The following is a 7,729-nucleotide window of genomic DNA, read 5'->3' as shown; positions in this document are numbered from 1 at the left end:
TTGTGTTAAACCCCAAAAAACCATTATCTATGATTTTGCGTTGTAACCCCCAAATATTTCATAGTTCATTTAATTTACATTGGTTTCCTTTTTTTACTGGTCATCCGTTTGTGCAGTTTTCATTAATGGAACAAAACTGTGTAGGTTTTAAAAAATCTGCTTCATCTTGTAAGCGTATTTCATATTTTTCTCAACTTCAAGGGGAGATGATTCTGAACTTATTCTTACGTTGCTCATTTACGATAGGGGTTGAGTACTCATTGATATGAAACACTGTAAAAGTTTGAAAAAAATTGAATGAAAACTGTAAATTGCATAAAGAATCTGCATTTCACAATACTTTGAATTCAGTAAAAGATCAAAATAGATTTATTGCTCCGATATCATCATTTTCATTAGGGTTCGAGTAATACTGATATAAAAACACTTAACAAGTTGGAAAGATTCAGACGAAAGTTGTGAAATCTTTTTAACAAGTGGAAATTGTTTATTTTGTCAAATTAATAGAAAAAATTCTGGACTTATTGTCCCGATGTTCCTCATTTTAAATGAGGTAAAAATGCTCATTGATATGAATACACTATAAGTTTGGAAAGAATCTGATGAAAAATGTTGACATAATCACCTACCAAGCAGTTTTTCACTTTATTTTAAATTCAAAGAGACATAATTCTGGATTTATGGTCCGATATTGCTCAATAGAGTTTGGGTTGGGTCCTCATTGATAAAAAAAAACTGTGCAAGTTTGGGAACAATCGGTTGAAAATTTGGCCTTCGAACAACGATTTCAAAATTTCTCAAATTCTAAGGAAGATAACCATTGACGTAAGGTCGGATAATGCTAAAGGGCCAATACCTCCTGGATAGTAATACGTGTCGCGCTTCGCGCTCTATATGTGGTTCTTAAAAAAAACAAACTCCGAGGAGTGTTTGACTCTAGGGAAACGGGTTGCTGGGACACAGCTCCTCCTTATAAGCGGCTGCTTCCTTTATCGCAACTCATTGTTACAATCAATAATACGTGTGTCGCGCTTCGCGCTCTATATGTGGTAGGGATAGTACTTAGGGCCTATGATAGACAACCATAAAAATACATGGATAATAGATGTGTTGTTTGCATTTATTTGGTAATATAAAAACGCGTGTATTTTTTATAAGATATTTAAGTGATGTAAGAAAGTTTTATTAACGTTGTCACCACGCGGCATCCAATAATTTTAATAAAAATGCCCAATTGTAGTAAAATGGATTTAAAATGTCTACATAAAATAAAGCTTTATTATATTATTAACCTGACTGAAAAAAATTGTCAGCCGCCGAACTGTTCCGTTCGTGCCGGATCCCGGGATTGAACTTCTAAATTAATTTGTCATTTTGTTTAATGACGCAATACACACTGGGTCACTCAACCTCCGCACAGAGATTTGACTGGAACCAGCTTAGCTGGATAAAATGAAAAAACATGTATGTGGGAGCAAGGAATCACGATTCGTTCTATATTTTGAGCATTATCCCAATAAATATACTCTGAGTCTGGTGTACCTATCAGAAGGAAATTTATTCAATGTACTTGGCAAGCTGAAACTCTGGTACTAGGAAAAAAAACGGTCAACCGTTGGAAAAGGCCCTTTAAAAGCGCTTTCAGTTCTTTCAATATAACAAAATTATAGATATATTGATCATTTTACGAAAGTTTTATGTCTATCAATGTCACCAATTATCATAGCACTTGAGATATACAAAAAATGTTTGTATATTTTATTTATATATGGGCAAGCATAAAGCAGGACTTTAATAGTTTGGAAAAGAGACCCCGACTTTCTTAGTCTTTACGAACAACAAGTTGTAATAGACACCCGACTTTCTTAGTCTGTACTGAGCCTATGTATTGTTACATAGAATCTAGATTATTAAGGAAATCTGGTATTTCAGGGAAGCGCAAATGACTCTCATTGAAAACAACTGTCGTTCAGACAAGTAATAAAAATAAAGTAAATTGGCAGACAACTGACCCAACCTTCCAGACAGCAGTCCAGGAAAACTGACTTGCAAGTACCAGACAACACAATTTTGTTTCTGATGCCTGAATTGAAATGCTGGACAGTGAACAATCAACTTGCCGGACTATACAACTGAGTCACCAATTGGTTCCAAATTGTTTAAGCGACTGAAGTGTTCAGTTGAATGTTAATTACTTGTAAACCATATGAGTCGCGTTCTGAGAAAACTGGGCATAATGCATGTGCAGTCCGCACAGGCTAATCAGGGACGACACTTTCCACTTAAATTGGATTTTTGATAAGAAGAGACTTAATTTAAACGAAAAAATGTCATACAAGCGGAAAGTGTCGTCCCTGATTAGCCTGTGCAGACTGTACAGTGCTAATCAGGGACGACACTTTACGCACATGCATTATGTCCAGTTTTTCTCAAAACACGACCCATATTAATATATATTCATATTTATATGATACTGTACATAACTATATACACTAAGATACATGCATATGCAGAAACATAGTTCAATAGGTGATGTCTTGTTCATTTACTAACATAAGTAAATACAGGATTATAATTTGTTGAAGGTATATACTAGACTATACTAGTAATTAAACAGTATTTTTATAATTAATTCATCATCGCATCGAAAGTTTATGCATAATGACAACAAAAATATGTGCATGTATTTCCTATGAAGAACCAATACTTGGTGTTGGCGGGGGAGATACACGCACAATGAATGAGGATGAACTCAGAATCCTAATGGTGTTGCAATTTAACCCATTTATGCTAGTGGACGCTCCCATCCTTCTAATTGGATCAATTTATTTCCCAAAATTAGAGATGTCTAGAATATTTATTTCTATATTTATAATATTTCTTACAGAAATTCCTTTAAGCAAACAGCGCAGACCCTGATGAGACGGCCGCATCATGCGGCGTCTCATCTGGGTCTACGCTGTTTGCCAAGGCCTTTTTCTAGAGGCTAGGTATAAATGAGTTAAGATATAAATAAATGGAACAACAAGTTTGTAAATATTCTGAACATTCGGTGGTAGCTTTATTTAATATATCACCCTATAAAGGTATTAAACAAGGTTTTTGCCCGTAAATTAGGTAGCGCATATGGTAAATTTAGAAAATAAATGCTCCCAAACTAAACAGCTTAAAATACAAGTAGTTTTAAACACTAAGGCATCACAGTTTTCTGACTACCGTTGTATGACTGGCATACTTCAAAATGCGGCGAAAAAATCCAAACAAATAAAGATCCGAATGAGCGACAAAATGACCAAGCAAATGTAATCAAACAAACCTATGAATGTTCGGATAAGGTTTCGCAGATCCTCCCTTCTCTGCAGTTCCGGCTTCCCCTCGATGAACTGGAAAACAAGCGCCCCAAGACACAGATACACCGTCACCACTATCATCAGGGGCAGCAGACGCTTCCATGACATTGCGGTATCCATGACGACGAGCGTTCCTTAGCAACGACAACGTTGGATTTCAGATCTCCATTCCAGAAAATGATGCAATTTACTTATGCACAATTATTTTGTTATTTCAATCAAACACAATTGTATGACATTTTATATTGTTTAAAATTGGCAAGAACCTTTTTAAATAGTTTATTAAAACTTTATACAATCCAAATCATTGTAAAACTGTATACTGATTTTCCGTCGAATTGTACTAAAGCACTGTAATTTTGGAATCTTACATTTTTGCAATACCATGTACTAACCACTGTTATATCTTACACTGTCTCAACAACAGAAGTACTATATTTAAACAATAAAGCTTTCCGAGACGTAATACACAACTAATATCATGAAATGTATCCAGTTCTTGAACAAAGACTAGTCCCAACAAACATCCAGGTATTTACTAACGGCAACTGACTCATTGGTTCGGAAACCCGTACCAAGAACGCCAATTGCCAAGGTTGTCAAAAGCCAGGTTATTGCTAATATCAATTAATATCAGCCGATTATGATTATTACAGCAACTACGTAGTTCGCTAATACTTTCACACCGATTCCCGTTAACAATTTGGCACTGAATGATCATACATTTCATCTCGAGAACCGCAAATCGCGTTGCGAGGGGATGCAGTCTTGTGTCGAGAGTAATTTCTCTTTATTGACAATATGCACCAAAAATAACGGAGAGTTCTGAATTTCGAGCGTAACAAATTTTGTGTTAACCCATTTATGCCTAGTGGACTCTCCCATCCTTTTAAATTGGATCAATTTATTTCCCAAAATTAGGGATGTCTAGAATATTATTTTTTATATTTAAAATATGTCTTACAGAAATTCCTTTCAGCAAACAGCGCAGGACCCTGATGAGACGCCGCATCATGCGGCGTCTCATCTGGGTCTACGCTGTTTGCCAAGGCCTTTTTTTAGACGCTAGGCATAAATGGGTTTAAAGAACGACTAGGGTTGTATTCAAACAGCAGCTTTGGAGCATCTTAATTTCATTTAAGATGTGAATATATTTTTGAAGTCATCAAATCGCATTTACACGGAGAAAATTAAACCCTCAACTTTGTATTGTATATACGGTAACACATGAATACAAAGTGCTTTTAAATAGATAAACACATTCAATACTTAATGTAAATAAATGTTTAAGTGTAAACCAAGGTACATTATACATATACCTTTTGTTTTAGTTTATCTCTCAACACACGTTCCCTTCACACGAAAGTTACTACCGATTTATAATCCAAAATAAACAGTTCTGACAAACGCACGGGCAGGACGCTTCTATTGAACTGGGAACCAGACAAATCTCCCGCGGATAGCCAGATGATTTCACTTTCTATATATGTCCGCTACCCCAGAACGCACTGACGCCAGTTTTATCAGAACCTACGTATAGCTTAACGTTTTTGCAGATGCCCGGAGTACTTTAAAGGGACAATCCCCATGCGTGTAGATGCAATATTGTAGACCTTTCTTTTTTATTTTACATTTTCACTGACTTTAATTTCGATCATATTTTGTGTAAAAGAGTGTTTAACGCTTTTGCAAAGTTAGGCTATTGTGAAAGGCTAACTTGTATACACAGTGGCAAACTCAAGTGTATTTTCACGGAAAGATGCATTTATGTACTCATATTTAAATAACTACGGTTTATTTACAAAACAGCAACGCAAAAAATATTTATAACAGATTTCATAAATCGCTACTTTACAAATTTTAGAGACCGTTGATTGTTTGGTTGTAGTCCAAAAAATATATCGTTCCTTTAATATGAGTGGAAAAATACAAAATAATAAAATCGTGGAAATAAAATTGAAAGCTTCTCCTGAATGCGTGCGACTAGATTTACAGAATAGAAGACATTTGCCTCATTGACGAATGCATGTAGCTTGGTTGAAATTAGGTTCGGAACAATGCCCGGGATACAATGCCGTCCCAAGAAGTCCGAGTATGACACCATTGTGCGACCCGTAGAAAAAAAATCGGCCATCGTAACGGCATGAATGTAAACTCCAATACGCAGCATCGTAAAGCAAAGTTTTGTGTACCGTTTAATTACTCACAACTGCGTCGACAAAAAAAGCTTACAAGAGAGAACCTGTTTCTCACGTAAATACCTAAGTATTTAAATCGCATTAACGAAAGTATATCAAAGCCATGTTTTATCTCCCTGTATCTGAGCACTTCGTCGAATTCCCGATGGGTTATTATACAATATGTACAGGCTCTACCGGTAAATCGAACTAGTTGCTTTTCAATTAACACACACCCGCGCAAAAAAGTTCTTAGAAACGTGTGAAATTCAGTTCAATTCCTCTACTTGCCATTCTGGAAAGTTACACATAATTCTGAGTTTTTGTTTGTGACCTAAACGCAAATTCAATTCTGACAGTATAGAATTAAGTTTGATGACTTCCCATACAAAAAAAATACTCTTAAGTTACTATGCTCTGCTGAAATTTTTATACATTTTCCTTTACCCAATGTCTTATCAGTTCGGATTTATACTACATGCATACTTATTGGAACTTTTAATTGATGTTTGTTGTAGTAACCTTTAAATTTTTAATCCATCCAAATTAAATCTGTGATATGATGATCATAATTGATACGTTTGATGTTTTCTGCTTGAAGGTGCTACTCAATAATACTGTGATAGTACATGTCTGCAAAGCTACAATGTGGTATTAATGTTTTGTTCATTGATGTGAATCTCAGTATTATATTTCATGTATTTATTATTATTAATATAGTATTTAGTATTATTTTATTACTAGTGCCTCTCTATGGTGTGCCACCAACAACAAGGACCACAATGGAAATAAGGGATATTGCTGTTTTTTGTGTAATCATTGGCGTTGGTGTGCATGCCATTGTGCTTTCTATGCATGTACTTTTCAATTATGATTGTTTTTTTTTTTACTTCATATTGTTTTATGAACATGTTGTTTTAATGCATTGTGTGTTTGTATCTCCAAAATAAATCTATCTATCTATAAATATAAACACACGGTCTATCTTGATAGGACATTGGGGCTTTTTTGAATACGAGGCATGACGGAAAATAATCTTGAATTAGTCGCGCCCATGAAACGTTAACTCGGGAACGTCAAGGGTTTATTCGCTTCTCAACAAGCTTACCATGGTCCAATCGCCGGTCCGGTGAGCTTGGTTGGTAGTCATCATAACGGGCAGGTTGTGTAAAAAGTAAGACCATGCTAGAATTGACATCTTTCATTAAACATTTAACAGCTGAAATATGCAGCTAACATGTATCATTCGTCCAAACTTTCGTGAGTCTATATAATTGATTAGATAGGAGTGCCTGGACCCACTCCGTGTCCGTATATGTGTCGCGTTCTGAAAAAAAACTGGGCATAATGCATGTGCGTCAAGTGTTGTCCCAGATTAGCATGTGCAGTCAGGGACGACACTTTCCGCTTTTATTGTATTTTTCATTTAAAGGAAGTCCCTTCTTACCAAAAGTCTTGTTTAGGCGGAAAGTGTCGTCCCTGATTAGCCTGTGCGGATTGCACAGGCTAATCTGGGACGACACTTTACGCGCATGCATTTATGCCCAGTTTTCTCAAAACGCAACACATATAATGCTGTATCAGGAGCGAGACTACCTCATAATTCAAAATGCACACGGTTCATGTTGTATGAGTCGGTCTTAGGGACAGTTTGGGTCAAATGTGTCAGGTCTCAGGCATAAAATGGCTCATCATAAACCGGCTTGAACGGACGAATGGACGATCATTATTCAGGTTACACATTTTCGCGCATTATGTCATAAAATCCCGTTTGAATTAGCAGGGATACACGTTGAATGTAACAAATTCGAGACAACAACAGTCTTACGCATTACACCATCATCATTCGCAAGTTATACAAGAAATCCATTGTTTGTGTTCGACCAGCAAAGATTTTGCTTCTATTTTTTACCACAAAATATCTCAATAGTTCTACATTATTTTGGCAACCCGAACAATGGTTCATACGTTATTTTGACAACCCTGTCAATGGTTCCTACGTTATTTTGACAACCCGGGCAATGATTCCTACATTATGTTGACAACCCGGACAATGGTTCCAACGTTATTTCGACAACCCGGACAATGGTTCTTACGTTATTTTGACAACCAGGACAATGGTTTCTACATCATTTTGACAACAAGGACAGTGGTTCCTACATTTTTTTGACAAAACGGACAATGGTTCCTACATTATTTTGA

The sequence above is a fragment of the Dreissena polymorpha genome, chromosome 3 (assembly GCF_020536995.1).
Source record: "Dreissena polymorpha isolate Duluth1 chromosome 3, UMN_Dpol_1.0, whole genome shotgun sequence".
NCBI classification, from domain to species: Eukaryota; Metazoa; Mollusca; class Bivalvia; order Myida; family Dreissenidae; genus Dreissena; species Dreissena polymorpha.
The sequence above is the reverse complement of the archived record's forward strand: the minus strand, read 5'-3'. Positions refer to the sequence as shown.